Source organism: Macaca fascicularis, chromosome 6, assembly GCF_037993035.2.
Source record: "Macaca fascicularis isolate 582-1 chromosome 6, T2T-MFA8v1.1".
NCBI lineage: Eukaryota > Metazoa > Chordata > Mammalia > Primates > Cercopithecidae > Macaca > Macaca fascicularis.
The window spans coordinates 167050888-167068755 of record NC_088380.1 but is presented as its reverse complement, the minus strand read 5'-3'; the positions used below and the strand labels follow the sequence as shown (position 1 = coordinate 167068755).

The following is a 17868-nucleotide window of genomic DNA, read 5'->3' as shown; positions in this document are numbered from 1 at the left end:
AGAACTTCAATGGCATCAGAAGGAAATTGGCCACACTGTGGTCCATCCATGCATGAAAATATGGTGCAGTCATTAGATGCGACATAGTAGACAGTGTTGGTATGCAGTGGACTTTTCTGATTATTGTAAAACAAACAAAAAAAAAATCCAAGCAATTCAGAGCACTTCTGACTCTTTGGAGTGAACCGTTGTTTTTTCCTTAACTTTTTATTATGGAAATATAAAAAGATACACAAATGTGGAGAGAACAGTAGAATGAGTCCTCACATACCCTCCACCCAGCTTCCTCACCTGTTTCATCTGTTCCCCAGACAGTGTGTCATTTTACCCATAAATGGCACTACCAGATAATGGCTTTTTTTTTTTAACAACTATGCCATTTTCACACCTAAAATAATTACCAATATTTCATTAATATCTTCTGTTGTCCATTTCTCTGTTGTCTTGGAAATGGATTTTGTAGTTGGTTTGTTCACATCATAATTCAGATAAAGTCCATGCTTACATTTTTTTTTAGTGTCTCTTAAGCTGGGTGTGGTGGATCACTCCTATAATCCCAGCATTTTGGGAGGCCGAGGCGGTTGGATCACTTGAGCTCAAGAGTTTGAGACCAGCCTGAGCAACATGGCAAGCCGCTGTCTCCACAAAAAATTTAAAAATTGGCCGGGCACGGTGGCTCATGCCTGTAATCCCAGCACTTTGGGAGGCCAAGGTGGGTGGATCACCTGAGGTCAGGAATTCCAGTCCAGCCTGGCCAACATAGTGAAACCCTGTCTGTACTAACAATACGAACAAAATTAGCTGGGCCTGGTGGCAGGTGCCTGTAATCCCAGTTACTCGGGAGGCTGAGGCAGGAGAATCACTTGAACCCGGGAGGCAGAGGTTGCAGTGAGCCGAGGTCGCGCCATTGCACTCCAGCCTGGGCAACAAGAGTGAAACTCAGTCTCAAAAAAAAAAAAAAATTAATAAATTAGCTAGGCGTGGTAACACACACCTGTAATCCCAACTACTTGGAAGGCTGTGGTGGGAGGATTGCTTGAGCATGGGAGGTCGGGGCTGCAGTGAGCCGTGTTTATGCCACTACACTCTAGCCTGGGCGACAGACCAAGACTCTGTCTCAAAAAACAAATAAACAAATGAATAAATAAATAAATATAGAATACAAAAAATGTTCTCAAGTCTTTTATTTTCCAATGGTCCCCTCCCCTGCCTGAAAATATTTTTTTCATGCCATTGATTTTCAGAGAAAACAGTTTCATTTGTCCAGATAAATGTCCTGTATTCTGGATTTGACCTATTACCTCCTCACGCAGTCATTTAACTTGAATTCCTTGTTAACAGATCGGTTTATACACTTCCCTACTCCTGTGGGATTATAATATGCTTTAACCTACCTGTTATCTAGCTGTAGACTCAAGCATCACTTCCTGAAGAGAAGCCATCCTTGACTCCCAGACAAGGACAGGCTGGGCCTTTGTTTGTTCTCAGAGCACCCTTGGTGATTCCTTCAGCACTTAGCACAATTTGTAATTATACACCTATTTCGCCACCTATCTGATGTAAAGCTAGCTCCCTCTCCAGACTGCAGGCCCAGGGGAGCAGGCGCTGGATCTCTCCAGCTCTCAGCAGAGTGTGTGTTGCCTAAGAGTCCCTCCATCAGGATATGCTCATCACTGACACCTTATCTGACTGAAGGCTGTGCTCTGCAGCCCACAAATTGCCTTCCTGGACTTCACTGTTGAAACCGTCTTTTTTTTTTTTGAAACAGTCTCTGTTGCCCACACTAGAGTGCAGCGACGCAATCTCACTGCAACCTCTGCCTCCTGGATTCAAGCGATTCTCGTGCCTTAGACTTCTGAGTAGCTGGGATTACAGGTGCACACCACCATGCCCGGCCTCAACATAGTCTTGTGGGGTAGGTAGCACGTCTACCAGTAACTCCACCGTATACTAGTAGAAAAATGGCATCTGAGGGGTTAAGTATTTGACCAGAGTCCCCCTTTTAAGCAAGGTAGTTAAAGCCTTAATATTTTGTGGATCTGCTGTCCCCACCTGAACTTAGATAAGGCACACATGAAGCAGAGGACTTGCAATGCAGCCTCCAAGTTGATGATGGTGTAATATGGACTTCCCCTCAAGCAGCGCTGACACCCTGGGCAGCCACCAAGCTAGGTGAGAAGGTGGCGGTTAGTAGAGCAAAGCTGTTGACTTGGCGTTGACATTTCTCTTTAGTCTCTCCTTTTGTGTTAACTTTTGGTTTTGAAATCATTTCAAACTCAGAGAAGATTTGCAAGCATAATATGCAGTTTTGTGAACATTTTAACACATTTGTCCTATCATTCTTTTTCTCTGTTTATATTTCTTTTCTTCACCCAAGTTGCAAAACTAATGCCACATTATCCCTTAATACTTCAGTGTTCATTTCTCTCTTTTTTTAATAGAGACAAGATCTCACTGTGTTGCCAGGTTGGTCTCAAACTCTTAGGCTCAAGCAGTCCTCCCACCTCGGCCTCCCAAAGTGTTGGGATTACAGGCGTGAACCACTGCACCCAGCCATGGTTACTTTTAAGATTGGCTATGAAGTGGTTTCTGCAGGAATTTTTGTCAGACCACTAGGGACATCTTCCCAGGTATCCAGGACCTCCCCAGAGCCGTGTTTCAGGAAGAGGGGATTCAGCATTCTGGTTAGGAAGGAAGAAGCCAGGCAGTCGCTGGTGGGCTTTGCTGGCCTCAGCTGTGGGGAAGGCAGCGCTCTGGCTGATTTCCTGGGGCCATCTCCTTGGCTTCGTTGTCACACAGTGCCCACGAAAGCAGCCTCTTTATCCAGTGGTCATTTAGCAAGCCTCATGTGTAACCTGCAAGACCTGTGGGAGGCTCTACCAGGAGAAACCATGACCCAAACCCTGCCCTGAGGCCCTTAGCATAGCTGAAGATATAGTCACATCACACCACTTACAGCCATAGCCATTCAATGTTAGTAATGATAGTCCAGTTTTAATGGGTGCTTACCGTGTGCTGAAAGCTTGAGATCGCCTCCATTAGCTAAGTCCTCAGGAAACTCCTTCCAGTAGGGCCCATAATGATCCCCATTTTACAGATGGGACATGCAAAGTTTAGAGAGTTACGTAACTTACCCAAGCCCTACTGGCTGTTGTCTACCACACAGCTAGTAGACAACCTGGCTCCAAAGCTCACACCTACTTCTATACCAAAGACGGGTCCAATTGCCCAAGGAAGTCTTGAAAAGCTTCAAGGAGGAGGTGCTGTTTGATTTGGGTTTGAAGGATGAGTAGAAGTTTGCCAGGCAGAGACAGGTGTGAAGTTCATCTCTCTGCAGGGTCCAGGGCAGCTGGTGAGAGTCAAGCATTAGTGGCCTGCAAGGGGTGGCCTGGTCAGTTGCGGGGAGGACTAGGAGATGCGCCAGAAACACTGGCTTTGAGGATGTGGGTCTTCCTAGATGTTTGAACCTTATCCTGAGAACCCATGGAGGGCAATGAGAAGGGTGGGGTGGGGAGGGGAGGGCAAGCTCCCTGGAAATGCACCCTGGCCTCGGAGACTAGTTATTACAGTTATTGCAGCCGCCCCGAAGCGATGGCAGCTGAACTTAGGGGAGGAAGTGAGGAGACTTGACAGGTTTTAGACAATAGGGTCAAAAGGACCAGCGAACCAAAAGCGGGGAAGATTTCAAGTTTCTTGCTAGTTGGAACAAAGTAACTTTCCTTAGCTGAGCTTGTTCAACCTTTTTCATAGTAAACATTATTCTTGTTTCCCCTTCTGGAAACTGTCAATTGAGGGACTCCCACTGCCCACTAAGTGAAGGGAATTGATGTTCACTGGGCGCCTGCAGAGGGCCAGCAACTGTTAAATGCCTTGTGTGTGTTATCTGGTTTAATTACTAAAGTTGCTTCAGAAAGAAAAAGGATGAGCTAAATGTACTGACCAAGGCACTGGTGGTTCTTGAATATCTGTGCATGTTTATTCCTGCATTTAACACACTGTTTTTAGCAGCCAACTGCGTGCTACACACTGTGCTAACCACCACGTAAGGGATGAACAAAAGTTGTGTACACAATTGGGGATGAACAAAAATTGTGTCATGGAGCTTATAGTTGAGCATCAGGCTCAAGTGGAGAACTCGTAAAGCATAGATAGATACTCAGCTCCATCCCCAGGAATTCTGATTTGGTGAGACAGGAAATAGAGGCTGTGTCAGGTCCCTAGGGCTGCTGTGACTATGTGCCACACACTTTGGGCTTTATTCTCTCACAGTTGTGGAGACCACAAGTCTGACATCAGGAGGTCAGCAGGCCACAGCTCCCTCTGAAGGCTCTAGGGGAAGATCCTTCCTTGCTCTTCTAGCATTTGGCGGCAGCTGGCATTTTATCTGTAGTCTTCCTTGGCTTGTAGCCACATCATTCCAGTTTCCGCCTCCATCTTCACAAGGCCTTATCCTCCTTGTCTGTCTTCACCTCGTCTTCCCTCTGTGTGTCTCTGTCTCTGTTTGCTCTTCCTATAAGAACATAAGACACTGGATTAGCACCCATCCTGATCTAATATGACCTCGTTTTAACTTGATTGCATCTGTAAGGACTCTTATTTATTTATTTATTTGAGACAGATCGCTCTGTGGCCAAGCTGGAGTGCGGTGGCACGATCTCGGCTCACTGCAACCTCCGCCTCCCGAGTTCAAGAGATCTCCTGCCTCAGCCTCCTGAGTAGCTGGGACTACAGGCGCGCACCATCACGCCCAGCTAATTTTTGCATTTTTAGTAGAGACAGGGTTTCACCGTGTTGGCCAGGATGTTCTCGATCTCTTGACCTTGTGAACCGCCCTCCTCAGCCTCCCAAAGTGCTGGGATTACAGGTGTGAGCCACTGCACCAGGCCGACTATTTTCAAATAAGGTCATATTCTGAGGTTTCGAGTAGACAAGAGTTGTCAGGGAAACACTATTCATCCCAATACAGGGGGGAACCCCCTTTTTAAATAGGTCCCCAGGGCATTTGAATGCATGTGGTCAACTGGCAACCCGTTTGAGAAACCTTGGATAGTAGATGGGTAGGGAAGTAAAGTCTCAGTGAGGGGGTAGTGGTGCAGTCACCCTACTGTCCCGTTTTGGGCTTCTCATTAGGGTCGAAGCTCCCAGGAGAATCCACAAAAGGAATCTGGAAATCGGGGACAGGAGCTGGAGGTGTGGAGGGAAGAGCTTTGGAGCCACTCCACAGAGTGATCCAGGAGGAAAGCGGAGAGATCCAAGAATTGGACCTGTGACAGAGAACCAGCATGGAGGGGCACGTCGGGACCTCTTTCCCCGGATAACAGAGGGCGTGGGAGGATGAGGGGCACCCCAGTCCTCCGCTCCAGAAGGTATGGGGGATGCGGTCCTGTAGGAAACCAGCAGAAGTAAAGAATTCAGTTGGGGGGTGTGGTGTCTTTTAAAAAGGCCATGAATGTTGTCTGTGGGGGTGTTTGGAGGCCCCAGAGCCGTGGATTGGATGGGGGGTCAGGTCTGTGGGGGTGTTTGGAGGCCCCAGAGCCATGGGTTGGATGGGGGGGCGCCAGTGAGGGTTGCGCAGGCATGTGTGTGGTCACTGTGGATGCCCTAGCAGCTGTGGCCGGGCCCGGTACAGAGTATGCCTGGAAGGGCAGTGGCTCTGGCTCCCGGGAATGAGGAGGTGTGCTTGGAGCTGGCCCGCCTGCCACCTGCCCAGGAGTAGTACAGACGCCGGCTGCGGATGTGGTGCCTGGGTTACCTTTCACTCTGCTGGAAGGAAGCTACAGGCTGGACTTCAGCAGGAGGGGACGTTACAGGCATTATTGGCCTCATGTGACATGGGCCAACCTCTCAAGAATGTTGAAATAGTGTTCCCACAGAGATGTTGGTGCTTTACGGAAAATGCCTCCTTGAGTCTTATGAAGCAATCGGGGCAGAGAGAGGAAGGAGGGTGAGCCTCCCACCTTGCTGGGCCTCTCAGGTCATGCTATGTACTGAGGCCTCTGAAGAGCCAGCCTTTCTCCCCCTTTCTTTGCCCCTTTACATGTGCAAGTCTCCACTTCCTGTTGGTCACCTTGGTTACACATGGTGTTTCTTCACCTCTCTGCAGCTCTTTGTTCTTAGACAAGACCCCGCTAGCTGTTGTCCCAGCCCAAGACCTGGAAGCCCGGGCTCTTGTTGGCAGCAGTAGGGATAGACGTGGTAGGGAGATTGGAGGAGGAGAGCAGAGTGGTTTCTTTTGGGTGGCTGATGTTTGAGAGCAGCTCAGCCGTACTTTACGGCACCTTGAGCTGTTTACGAAGTGGTTGTCACCCTCCAAGTAGTGTCATACCCCAAGCCCTGGCCAGCTCCTCTGATGTCCAAGCCCAGGATTTACCACTCACCTGCAGTGTGGCCTTGGCAGTTATACTTCTGTGCCTCAGTTTCCTGGCTACTAAGGCTAGTGCTGGTTCCACCTCGGAGGGTGGGCGTGGGGACATAGCAAATGCACACAGCATTTAGATTCTAGTTGTAAGGGAGAAGATAGTCCCGAGAGAGAAAAAAGTGGGCATGCGTGCCCACAGAGAAACAGGACTGGACGTGCTTATGCCGACATGTGTACGTACTCCCGGTGTTTTCCTGCTGGTGGAATTGCTAGAGACTTTAATTTTCTTTGTGCTCCTCTGTATTTTCTAAAATTCCTATAGTGATTAAGTATTATTGGTTAAATAAAACATTATTATTATTATTGTTTTCTGAGATGGAGTCTCAGTCTGTCACCCAGGCTGGAATGTAGCTCACACTAACCTCCACCTCCCAGGTTCAAGCAATTCTCTTATTTCAGCCTCCGGAGTAGCTGAGGCTGAGATTGCAGGCGTGCACCACCATGCCCGGCTAATTTTTTTGTATTTGTAGTAGAGACAGGGTTTCACTCCTGGCCTCAAGTGATCCTCCCACCTCAATCTCCCAAAGTGCTGGAATTATAAGCATGAGCCACCATGCTTGGCCTCAAGTTATATATTTTTAATGTATATCTATCTGTATATGTAGATATATCTATACATCTCAAAAGGCTCTATAAAACTATTCATCATAATGAGCAATTCCAAATACTCATGAAGACTTGCGGGAAGGTATGAGAAGCTGGAGGAGCTCAATTTCAGGGGAAAGAGAAGACTGTGTCCTTCCTGCCCTAGGATGGCACATGCCTCGGTCTACCAAGTAGCAACAGAGGGTTTCCAAGGCGGAAGCAGTTTAGCGTTTTTGTTTTGTTTTGTTTTGTAAAGAGACAGGGGTCTTACTGTGATGCCCGGGCTTGAGTGCAGCGACTATTCAGAGGTGTGATCCCAGTAGTGATCAGCATGGGAGTTTGACCTGCTCCATTTCCAAGTTGGGCCAGTTCACCCCTCCTTAAACAACCTGCTGGTTCCCCACCCCTGGGATGTCACTATATTATATACATAATATATAAGAGATGGGCGCCTGGACCTCCCAAGGCAGGACACCCGGCACTTGGCTGCCTGGGGCTTCTGTGAGCTGGCATGTGCTTTTTGTAAGCCTCTCCTAGGCTCCTGATGCCATGGCCATGTGGACATTCTTACCGGGGCATTTCTGCAGGTGAAAGATGTGGTTCTTCATCTCAGCAAGCTTTTCAGTAAATGTCTAGGCTTAGAATCATCAGATGATTAGGCATCACGCCAGGGATTTTTGCGAGTCTCGTCTCGTGGATGCAGCGGAGTTTCGTTTTCTCCAGCATACCAGTGCCCCGCAGCCAGTACCCTCAAGCACCTTTTCCCAGAGTCAGCTTTCTGGGATATTGTTACTCTGCCCCTCAAGAAGGAGGAGGGCAGGAGGAATGTCCTGTGGATAAATTCAACCTAGAGTTTTCCAAAGTTATATTAGTTTTTTTGCCGAACAAATGTTTCAGGACCTCTACTGGGCTATAGGCTTCCTTTAGGGAGCAATGTAGTATGCAATGGTTCGCCAAACTGTGGCCCACAGAACCCTTTTGCTCAGGGAGCATAACTTGGGACTGGTGTGCCACAGAACACACATTGGGAAACATTGCCTTTGCAAAATGACTGCTAGATGCATAGTTTCTAATTTTTGAAGCTTCCACTTCTCCATAAACACTGACCCGCTTCCTCCGTGGAAACCCACTGTTGGTTTTGGGTGGACTGAGGCACATGTCACCCCAAAGCAAGGACAGAGCTTTCTCTTTCTGCTGGAATCCAACTCCCTCAGTTTCTTTCTTTCTTTTTTTTGTAAAGACGGGGTGTTTCCGTGTTGCCCAGGCTGGTCTCCTCAAGCGATCCTCCTGTCTCAGCCTCCCAGAGTGTTGCCATTACTGGTGTGAGTCACCGCACCCAGCCCCCGCCCCGTTTCTTGTGCCTCCTCACTGGTCTTCATGAGTACTGGGAATTGCTCATTATGATAAATAGGTTTATACAACCTAAGACCAGGAACAAATAATTTTTTTTCTTACCTGTTCAAGTATTTGCCATTCCTGAAATCTGGAGGTTTTGGTAATTATCAAGTGTTCCTTTTGTATCAGGTATTGGGGTCACAGAGCTGGACAAGACAAGCCCAGTCCCTGCCCTCATGGTGGTTATAGTCTAGCAGGCAGGAGGACAGTAAGAGCGAATGAATGAGTAGATAAAAAGTCCTCAGTGCTTGGGGAGCATCTCACAGAAGCATGAGCCTGAAACACCTTTTTCAGAAGTGACTTTTAGGCCAGGCACGGTAGCTCACGTCTATAATCTCAGCACTTCGGGAGGCCAAGGCGGGCGGATCAGTTGAGGTCAGGAGTTCGAGACCAGCCTGGCCAACATGGTGAACACCCCGTCTCTACTAAAAATTACAAAAATTAGCTGGGTGTGGTGGCGGGCACCTGTAATCCCAGCTACTTGGGAAGCTGAGGCAGGAGAATCGCTTGAACCCGGGAGGTGGAGGTTGCAGTGAACTGAGATCGTGTCACTGTACTCCAGCCTGGGCAACAGAGCAAGACTCTTGTCTCAAAAAAAAAAAAAAGTGACTTTTAAGCTGAGATCTGAAGGAAGAGTAGATTAATAATGAGAAGTAAAACCTCAAGGCAATTAGAAGAAAATAATGCAGTGCAGGACACTAAAGGTTAAACTGAGGACTTCATTTCCTCCCCTAATAGAAGAAACCAGGGGTGCTTGGCGGAACTTTCATAGTACATGTCACCTTCTAACCCCTCTGAGGTTAGCCTCCAAATGCCTTCAAAGTCTGCATATGAAGAGCACGTGCTGAATTTTCTCCTCCCCCTCCCCTCCCCGGCTATGCAGCAGTGAGAGGTGTGGGTCTCTTGGGGGCAGTCTCTGCCCTGCACATCTGGCTGTGGGCCCAGGGTCTTGAGTGACTGCATTTCACCTGGCCTCACCTGCACTCTTGGGCACTTCTAAGCCTAGCGCAGGTACGGGAAGTGTTTGCCACTCTGCCAAGGTCAGCACCTGGGGGGACAGGGGTTAGGAAGAGCAGCCGAGGACCAGACACTTGCCTGGAATCTTCAGAGACCTGTCCAGGCAGCCCTGCTGCCTCTCTGTCTCTCTTGTGTAGCTCAGTTTGGGGTTTTAGATGGGCTGCGATTCATGAGTCCTTAGCCTTTCCCAGGGCACTTTCCCTCTCAGATAATCCTCTTTCTGCTTGAGAACCCCCAGGCAAAACTCTTGGGCAGCGAGGAGAGTGGTTTCTAAAGGGGCAGCTACCTCTTCTTCCCCCAGAATGGCTCCTCTGGTCTCAGAAATGCTGGCTCACATGTCACATTGGGGCTTCCCACTTGCGGGGGGCAGTGACCCCCACCATGGGTTACCCTAAAGAGGGAAGCCAGGGTGGATAAGGGAGCCCCGAGGGGAAGGGAGGGCATAGAGGGCCACAGGCAGAGGGAAAATTCCTCAAAACACTCTCCATTTATTCAGACATCCATTCACTCAGCCAACCGCTACGCATTAGCCCTTACTCTGTGCCAGGGACCAAGGGTATGGCCAAGGGCAGGAGAGAAAAGCAGCTCCCTCCCTCACGGAGACCCCCTTCTGTGGGGGGCAGGGGACAGTTCCTAAACACACTTCAATGTGCTGTGACTGTTGGCGGTGGGAAGTCCACGGGAGGCTGCTGGGTAGGAGGGAGATCAGGGATGGCCTCTGAGGAATGGTCTGAACAGGGACCCTAAGGAAGAGAAACAGCCTGCATGCCCCAAATCTGGATTTGATGACGTCATGGCACAACCTTACAGTGAAAAACTAGGCAGCCATTGCAAACATTGTTCCCCATGCTCTCTGAGTGGGGAGTGGGGAGCAGTTGTAGATTGCTATGGCATTTTATGCGAGTTTGCACAAAGAACTATCTGAGGAATCCAGGTAGAACCTAGTAGTACTTCTCTCTGAATCCTTCTAAGTGAGGGATTATGAATGATGTTGGTTATTCTTTTTAAGATTCATCAGTGAACATATAATTCATAATTAGTAAAAATAAAAAGAAAGGAAAAAAATGGCAAATTCCTCTGAAAGGGGCTTTGCATTGTAGGGAGATGAAGTGGGACACTTACTGGGCGTGGGGAGTTACTATGACAGGGCTGATTTTGTTAAAGGGATGATGTGGGGTTGCTAGGAAATCCTTGGGGATAAATTTTGAGCTGGGCCTTCATACAGTGGATGTCTAGTCTTTTTGTTTGTTTCCAAACTGAACACATAGTAACTGAAGTAATAAAGTGGTTATGCATTGAGCATTTTTGAAAAATTCAGGCTTTTGAAAAGCATGATCGTGAAAATCATGCAAGATCTCAGTGCCCACCCCAATCTCCCCTCTGTAGCTGCTGTAATATTTTGATGTTATCTCTTTCTTAGTTTTTGCTAGCCCATAGCTATTATGTTAAATAATGATAATAATAAAGGACTGTGATGACAAAAGCAGGGGTTTTTGTAAGGTGGAATTCTTTTTCCCGGAACTCCACCACGGCCATCTGTCCGTGCCTCCACCTGTTCGTCTCTAGTTACTCCTGCGGCAGATGGGCTTCTGGGAGTCAGGTGATCAAGGGCCAACAGCTGGGGAGGGAAAGTGATCAGGACGCCTCTGCCCTTCCCTCCCCTCCCACCTCAGCCCCCTTCTTCTCCAGCCTCCCCCAGCCTTTCTGCTGCCCACACTCACGCCGCCTGTGGCCCTGCCAGGCATGCTGAGGGGAAGGTCACCGTGCCTGGCCGGGTTCCTGCCCGCCCAGCGCCTGCCTGATTGCTGAGTGCCTGCCAAGCACCCGCCTAATCTGGGGAGAGCTTTAGAAGCCGCCCTAGGGCAGGCTGCTCTTTTGTTTCTGGAATCCAGGCCACTCAGCAGAGGGGCTGGCTTCCTGCAGTGCGCTGCTGCGGCCTTCAAGTGGACTTAGGTCAAGAGTGCCTGGGGAGGAATGCAGTCCCTTAGAGCAAAGCCCTTGTAATGAATGCCTTCCCCGCACCCTGTAATTGGGTTAGCGAAGTGATCAGTTGGATTCTCAAACTAAACAGGATAGGCATGCTGCAGTCCTATGTTGTTATTTCTATGCCAAAGAATCTCCCTTTTCCCAGTGAGGAGAACAAGCTGAGGCTCAGAGCTGCTAATTCTGCTTGGTTTGGGCGCTCTGCAGAGGACACACTGATGGAGGCGCCTCAGCTCTAAGGTAGGAAGCCTTGTTACACATTTCTCAAAGCAGGTTTCTTTGAAAGCCCAAAGAGCCTTTGACAGAGGTAGATAAATTCAACTTCTCTGAGACTTGATTCCCCAGCTTGAGGGAAGAGGAAGGGCCACTAGGCTTGCTGTTATCGCCAAGTACTCTACATTTACGACAGCATGACCCCCATTTCTCAGATAAGGACACTGAGGGTCAGTTCACATGCCCAAGGTTAAGTCAATAGTGGAATTAGATTCCGACCCAGAACTGCCTGACCTCACACTCTGTAGGTATCAAGCTAATCCCCGGTATGTGGGGGCGGGAGGTGAGGTGGTTGGTACAGGGAGTGACTCTATTTATTCTTTTTTATTCAACACATATTTATTGAATGTCTGCATCTGTGCCAGCTACATAGATAAGTAAATTTTTGACCACAAAAAAGAGACTACTAAGAGAGTAAGGGGAACCTGATTTGGAATGATGGAGAGGTCAGAGAAGCCTTAGGAAGTGACATTTAAATCAGTATTTGAGGGACAAACAGACATGGGGAGAAAGAGCATCCCAGGGAGCCAGTGTTCTAACTTCAAAATCCTGCCCTCTTGAGACCAGCCCCTTCCAGCACGCTGTACCTACTAACCCCTTCTTGACATGTATTGCTGTGCATTCCAGTGGTCCATAACTTTTCCTGTTTTTTTCTTTGCCTTTTTTTTTTTAAGACAGAGTCTCACCCTGTCACCCAGGCTGGAGTGCAGTGGTACAGTATTGGCTCACTGCAACCTCTGCTTCCCAGGTTCAAGTGATTCTCGTGCCTCAGCCTCCCGTATAACTGGGACCACAGGTGTGCACTACCACGCCTAGCTAATTTTTGTATTTTTAGTAGAGACGGGGTTTTGCCATGATGGCCAGGCTGGTCTTGAACTCCTGGCCTCAAGCGATCCGCCCACCTTGGCCTCCCGCAGTGCTTGGATTACAGGCATGAGCCACCGCACCTGGTCCATAACTTTTTCTTTTATGCACCAATGTCTTTCTTCGAGAATCTGCTCAAGGCGAAGGACCCTTTTTCCAGGAGCATGTACAGGAAAGACGTTCTTTGTGTTGCCTTGAGCTCTCTTGTCTCACTTGGCTCAAGGGAAAATCTAGAAGGCTTTGCGCTTGGCCAGTTGCGTGGGAAGGGAGGTCAAGACGTTGCCTATCTGACTTGTGTTTTGGGGCTTTGGACTGCACTGATGAAGGCAGCGTGGCCTGGCCAAAGGTCACTTGGCTAAGGCTAATTTCCGGCAGCTGCAGCCCACCAGACACCAAGGATCTGTGACTGTGGCTGCTTCTTGTCATGACCCTGAACTTAGAGCCCTGTGTTTAGAGGAAATACCCACGTAGCCTGCAATCTGGTGGGAGCTGCTGGAAGGTGGGAACACTGTTGAGGGGAGCTGCAGCCCCACACTGGCTGCTGCTACCAGCTGTCTGGCCTTACCCTAGGAAGAAGCTGGCCAAAAGATCTCTATGCAAGGCTGCTCAGACCAGGCCAGTGCCCTGCTCTAATCCCTTCAGTTTCTGTTGCCCTCAGAGTAGGGCAAGGCAGTTTTCTTAATAGGGCATGAAAGCTGGGCCACTGCCCACGTTTCCAGCCTGTGTCCAGGCACACCCTGCCTGGCTGACTGTTCCCCAGATGGGATACTTGTGTGGCTTTGCAGGTGTTGTTTCTGCTAGTGAGATGCTTACCTTTCCTGCATCTTCAACAGGTAAATTGTACAACTTGGCTCAATGTGTCTTCTTTGAAGTTCCCACAGACTTGCTACTCTATAGAGCTGGTCACGACTTGCCTCTGTAGGCCAGGACCTTCTGTATCTACCACTGCAATTCTTTCCTTGCTTTCTTTACTGCCTCTCCCTCCCTACCCCTTCTTTCCTTCAACAACTAGTTATTAGGCACTTAACTCTGTTCTCATCACACTGGGGTGCTGAAGTAACAGTGATGTGCAAAGGAGACCCAGACCTGCCCTCAAGGAGTTTGAACTCCATAGTGGCCGCATAAATTCATCAAACCTTGAAGATGAAGAATACACAAACGCATCAGGTCTTTTCCTTAAAGAAATTAAGCTGGGGCTAAAAGAGCTCCCCATGACTTATTTATTTATTTATTTATTTATTTATTTATTTAGAGACGGAGTCTTGCTCTGTCACCCAAGCTGGAGTGCAGTGGCATGATCTCAGCTCACTGCAACCCCCACCCTACCAGGTTCAAGTGATTCTCCTCCCTCAGCCTTCTGGGTAGCTGGGATTACAGACACACGCCACCACACCCAGCTAATTTTTATATTTTTAGTAGAGACGGGAGTTTCCCATGTTGCCCAGGCTGGTCTTGAACTCCTGACCTCGGGTGATCCAACTGCTTCAGCCTCCCAAAGTGCTGGGATTACAGGTGTGAGCCACAGCACCCAGCCAAGCTCCATGACTTAACAACAACAACAAAAAAAATTATCTGTTAAACCCAAGCAATTAAAAAAAAAAAAAAGTTGAAAAAAGGGATACTTTGAAAGTCTTCTAATTCAGATCTGTTGCTAGTTAGATAAAGCCCAGGGACTCAGGGACTTTTTGAAACTCAATTTCTTCATTAAACATAAGGGAGAAGAAATAATTTATTCAGGCTTTGAGAGCCTTCCATGAGCAAAGCTCTAGGGCAGCGAAAATAGCTGAGTCCTGGCCTCTGAGCTCTCTGGAGGATCAGGCCAGAGGAGAAGTAATCAGTGTGAAATCTAAACCCAGCCTCACTTTCAGGACACAGGCCTCCCTCCCCCCCAGAGATGATGGGGCCTCCCAGAGCATCTGAGGCTTTCCTTTGCAGTATTAGTTCATCACAGTTTGGAATTCTGCAACTGTCTTGTTGCTGGATTGCCACCTCTCTCCCTTGTTGGACCATGGACTCCATGACTGTGGGTGATACGTCTGGCTTGTTTTTTTTTTTTTATAGCAGCTTTATTGAGATATAATAATTCACATATCATAAAAATCACTTTTTTTTCTTTTTTTTTTTTTTTGAGACAGGGTCTGGCTCCTTCGTCCAGGCTGGAGTGCAGTGACATAATCTCAGGTCACTGCAACCTCCTCTTCCTATGCTCAAATGATCCTCACACCTCAGCCTCCCAAGTAGCTGGGACTACAGGCACGTACCACCACACAGGCTAATTTTTTTATTTTTTGTAGAAATGGGGTTTTGCCATGTTGCCCAGGCTAGTCTCAAACTCCTGAACTCAAGCGATCCACCCGCCTCAGCCTCCCAAAGTGCTGGGATTATAGGTGTGAGCCACTACACCTAGCCAAAATTTAGTTTTTTTTATGTGCAATTAAGCAACCTAAATGTCCATCAACAGATAAATGGATAAAGAAAATGTGGTACATTCACACAGTGGGGTACTATTCAACCATAAAAAAAGAGTGAGATCCTGTCATTTGCAACATGGATGGAACTGGAGATCATTATATTAAGTGAAATAACTAGGCACAGAAAGACGAACTTCACATGTTCTCACTTATTTGTGGAATCTAAAAATCAAAACAATTGAACTCATGGACATAGAGAATAGAAGGATGGTTACCACAGGCTGGGAATGGTAGTGGGGGTTGTGGGGGAGGTGGGGATGGTTAATGTGTACAAAAAAAAAATAGAAGAAATAAGACATACTATTTTATTGCACAACGGGGTGACTATAGTCAATAATATCTTAATTGTACATTTCAAAATAACTAAAAGAGTGTGATTAGATTATTTGTAACACAAAGGATAAATGCTTGCGGGGATGGATACCCCATTCTCCATGATGTGATTACTTCACATTGCATGCCTGTATCAAAACGTCTCCTATACCCCACAAATCTATGCACCTACTATGTACCCACAACATTAAAAATTAAAAAAATTAAAATGTGCAGTTTAGTTGTTTGTGTATTCACAGAGCTGTACAACCATCACCATTGTCTAATGACAGAAGAACTTTATAACTCCAAAAAGAAACCCCATATACCTATTAGCAGTTATTTCCCATTAACTGTTACTCCTAACCTCTGGCAACCACTAATCTACTTTCTGTTTGTATGGATTTGCCTATTCTGGACATTTCATATAAACGGAATTATATAATATGTGGCCTTTTACGACTGGCTTTTTTCACTTAACATAATGTTTTCAAGATTCATCCCTGTTGTAACGTGTAATATTCTATTATATGGATACATTACATTTCGTTTATCCATTCATCAGTTGATAAGCGTTTGCGTTGTTTCTACTTGGGAACTGTTGGGAATGATGCTGCTGTGAGTATTTATATACAAGTCTTTGTGTGGCTGTATGTTTTCATTTCTCTTAGGTATAATATACCAAGGACTGCAATGGCTGGGTCATGTGAGAACCCTACGTTTAACATTTTAAGGAGTTTCCAGACTGTTTCCCACAGTGGCTGTACCATTTTACTTACCCACCAGCAGTATATGAGGGTTCCCGTTTGCCCCTATCCAGCACTTGTATATACATTTCAGTTTTGTATTGTTTTTTTTTACAACAACCTTTCTAATGAGTGTGAGGTGGTATCTTACCGAGGTTTTAATTTGCATTTCCCTAATGATTAGTAATGTTGGGCACCTTTTCATGTGTGTGTTGGTCATTTTTACACTTTCTTTGGAGAACTGCCTGGTCAGTTCATTGCCCATTTTTAAATTGGGTTGTTTTGCCTTTTTATCGTTGAACTGTAAGAGTTCTTTATATGTTCTGGATACAGTCTTTTATTAACAAGTGATTTTCAAATATTTTCCTCCATTTTGCAGATTGTCTTTTTACTTTCTGGATGGTGTCTTTGGAAGCACAAACACTTTAAGTTTTGAAATTCAACTTCTGTATTTTTCCCTTGATTGCATCTTGTTTTAGTGTCATATCTAAGAAACCATTGCCTAATCTAAGGCCATAAAGATTTCCTCCTGTTTTATTCTGAGAGTTTTATCGTTGTAAGTCTTACATTTAAGTCTGTATCTATCTTATTCCAGATTGTATCCCCAGTGCCTAGATAACGCCCAGTGTAGAGAACGTACATTTCACTTACTGAGTGAAATGAATGAATGAATAGCTCTTGAAGGAATGAATGATTGAGCAGATATCCCTTTCTAGTCCTGGATCTGCTGCTAGTTGAGTAAGCCACAGGGTTGAGAGAGAGGTATTCTATAGAAGAGAAGCACCAATTTGTTTCAATCTCATCCCCTTGTGAGCCTGCCACAAGTGAGCTTTCACATTCCTTTTCTGCCAACTTATTTCCTGTTTTCCTTCTATGTCACTTCTTTTTAGTTTCCTTCTTTGGCAAAATGTTGCAAAGACATTTCCTAAACAAGTAGTGTCTAGGCTGGGCGTGATGGCTCAGGCCTATAATCCCAGCGCTTTAGGAGGCCAAGGTGGGAGGGATCACTTGAGGCCAGGAGTTTGAGACCATCACAGGCAACACAATGAGACCCCTGTCTCTACAAAAAATACAGAAACAATGAGCTGGGTGCAGTGGTGCATGCCTGTAGTCCTAGCTACTTGGGAGGCCACGGTGGGAGGACTGCTTGAGTCCAGAAGTTCAAGGCTTCTGTGAGCTGTGATTGCATCACTGTACTCCAGCCTGGGTAACAGGGGGAGACTCCTCTCTAACAAAACAAGAAAAAAAAAAACAAAAAACAGTGTCTACTCTACTTTAATTAAATGGTAAATATGAGAGATACTGCATATAAGAACATTTTTATGTTGTAAAAATCTTTGTTGGTTTGATATCTTTTACTGTGTTTTCTTGAGTTAGACAAATAAAATGAGGCAATGTGGCAGTATGTAAATTGCAAAGTAGAAGTAAAAGTCACCTAGTCACCTCCTGGGGGCGTGGGAAGTATCATGATATCTGAACTTACTTTTAGAAAAAACACGTATATGCATGTAGAGAGAAAGAAGGCAAATGTGAAAAATTAGGGAATTGAGGTGAAGGGTATTTGGGAGTTCCTTGTACCATTATTTCAACAACTTTTTTAGGTTGATTTTTTTCAAAAACCCATCCCTCGTAATCCTACCCTCAGAAAGAATTAGATGCGGATCCTGAGAGGTCACAGGTGTGCTAGGCATTTTGCATACATTTTAAATTTAGCTCTCAGCTCTTGAGGAGGAAACAAAGGTGATGGCAGGTGACCAGGGTCACACAACTTGGCTGAGTAGTGGAATCAGAATTTGGATGTGTT

The 17868-nt window shown here is 46.6% G+C and overlaps 1 protein-coding gene across 9 annotated transcripts in view; it reads left to right on the top strand.

The window, feature by feature from the left end:
* Positions 1 to 17868, top strand: part of CCNJL (cyclin J like) — a 61943-nt gene that overhangs the window by 13215 nt on the left and 30860 nt on the right. For 3 of the 9 annotated variants that reach the window (XM_045394478.3, XM_073994701.1, XM_073994697.1), the window contains exon 3: positions 5131 to 5366. The exons of 5 other annotated variants lie outside the window; for them this stretch is intronic. The gene's annotated coding sequence lies outside the window, so the exon portion shown is untranslated. Of the gene's footprint in view, positions 1 to 5130; positions 5367 to 11546; positions 11639 to 17868 lie in introns of all 9 variants that reach the window. One more of the 9 variants, XM_073994698.1, reaches the window with a different exon arrangement.